Raw genomic sequence first — 2,379 nt, 5'->3', positions numbered from 1 at the left:
CACACCATTTGCCCTCATTAATCACTTATCAATGGTATAGAAATGCATTGCTTGGTGGTGATCTCTAAACACCAAGATCTCTCTCTCTCTATTACTTACTTTTAATTGCATTCTTTGTTATCACTTAGTTTAATTTAGTTGTTCACTAATCAACCAACCAACCAATTGTTTGATCACTCGACCTACTAGCCCTAATAACGATTCCACGACATTGCTCGTTCCTCATAATCCCTTGGGAAGATCCGTACTCGCCCTAGCTATATTTATAGTGAAAGGTAGTAGTGGCTATATTTATGGTGTAGCGACCCTCACAAGTAGGACCACGTCAGTTTTTGGCGCCGTTACCGGGGATTTGATTGATTAGATTTGGCAACGTCGGATTTGTGGAATTGATTAGGATTAGTACTCTTTTGATCATGTCTTTACTTTATTTTTATTTTTCTTTTTGGGTACTTATTGTGTTGTTCTTACTTAACTAGGTGCATTGTTGGAGAGGAAGCAAGCAAAGGAGCATTCAAGCTAAGCAAGCAAGAAAAAAAGCTAAAAATTCTAAAAATTTGCTAAGCTAAGCTTTAAATTTGGAGTTGAAGTGCTAAAAGACCTTTGTGAGACTTTCTTTACTCAATCCCTTAGTTAAATCGTCGGCCCGTGTGGAGGCTTATTTTTAATTGTTCTTGCATCATTGTTGTTAAAGCATGGGAGTATGAATTAAGTGTTTATGGAAGACGTTTAATTGCATTGTTGTGAAGGCATAGTGTTTGTCATTCTTTGTGTTTGTTGTGTTTTGCATTGTGCATGCATGGACGTCGTTCATTGAGACCAACTCTTGTCCATCTTGATTTGCATCTTGAATCTATCATTAGAAATCCTAGGGGAAGAGGAAGTTCAAATAGAGCCAATCTATCAATGGATGACCATAATGATAATCATGTTGAGGACTTTGGTCACATAGGCCAACAAGGTATCCTTCATCCCAATGTGCACAATGAGAACATACAAGTACCATTAGGCATGCCTAGGCCATTCATTCACCAACCACCACAACAATAAGGCCAAGTTCCATATGGAATACCAAGGCCAATGTATGCTCCACAACCTCCCAACATCAATCAAGGAATTCAAAACCAAGGTGTTCGTGTTACACCTCAAGTAGCTAATCCACCTCTTGCTTTAAGAGACCATTATGTACCTAATGAGTATAATGCACCTACATGCATCCAATTGCCTCCATTTAGAGCACATCATTATGAAATTAAACCATAAACCATTCAAATGCTTCCTAACTATCATGGACTTCCAAGTGAAGAACCTTACAAGCATTTGGATGAGTTTCTTAAAGTATGCTCCACCATAAAATATACGGACATGTCGGAAGAGGTTTTAAGACTCAAACTTTTTCCATTCACCTTAAAAGACAAGGCAAAGTATTGGTTTAACAATCTGAGACCTTTTTCAATCACTTATTAGGCATAAATGCAACAAGAATTCTTGAAGAAGTATTATCCGGTTTCTAATACCAATGCCATGAGAACCTCAATTTAAGAATTTTCACATGGGGATGGAGAAACGTTTCATGAGGCATGGGAACGCTTCAATTGATTGCTTAGAAAGTGTCCACATCATGACATGCCCAAATGGCAATTAGTTCAATACTTCTTTGAAAGCTTATCAGACAATTATAAGGGTATGGTTGATGATTCCATGGGTGGCTCATACATTGATAGACATAAGGATGACGTGTGGCATCTTTATGAGAGCATGAGTGAAAATTCTTTGCATAGAATACTATCATCCAAGAATGGTAGAAATTCACAAGGTAGGAAGAGTGTTGGCTTACATCAAGTCGACCATTCAAATGAAATAGCCGTTGAAATGAAGTCTTTATCTCAAAGGTTTGATCAATTTTTAATTAACCAAAACTCGGCAAACCAAGTATCTTCCTTCCCTAACCATTCTCATCGTGCATCAAATGAAACATGTATGACTTATTCTAATGTTCTTCATTCTACTTCTCATTGTTCTGACGGACAAGTGTAAAATGAACCTAATGAACAAGTCAATGAAGCTTTTGTGAACCAAGGGAACAATCCTTATGGTACTCATTATAATCCAAGTTGGAAGAATCATCCGAATTTCTCTTGGAAAAACCAAGGAGAGGGCTCAAACCCTTCCGAATGCGGTTTTCATGGGAAGTACATTCCACTTCCACTTCAACACCAAAGATCCCAAGGTTATAGACCTTATCAATCACAAGGGAATCAATTTGCTAATTCTCATTTTCCCAACTAATCTTATTCCCAACGTAATACTAGAAGTCCCGCCTTTGAAGAAAAAGTTTTGAATGCTTTGGGCACTTTAGAGGCTAACACTCAATTGTTT

At 37.7% G+C, this 2,379-nt stretch overlaps 1 pseudogene; it reads right to left on the bottom strand.

Moving 5' to 3' along the window:
* Positions 1–1,529: 1,529 nt before the first annotated feature.
* Positions 1,530–1,628, bottom strand: LOC132267823 (small nucleolar RNA R71; annotated as a pseudogene).
* Between the last annotated feature and the right edge of the window lie 751 nt (positions 1,629–2,379).

Source organism: Cornus florida, unplaced genomic scaffold, assembly GCF_030987335.1.
Source record: "Cornus florida cultivar Cherokee Brave unplaced genomic scaffold, ASM3098733v1 CherokeeBrave_3.0.0_Hap2_Chr07, whole genome shotgun sequence".
NCBI lineage: Eukaryota > Viridiplantae > Streptophyta > Magnoliopsida > Cornales > Cornaceae > Cornus > Cornus florida.
This window is presented reverse-complemented; position numbering and strand designations above follow the sequence as displayed.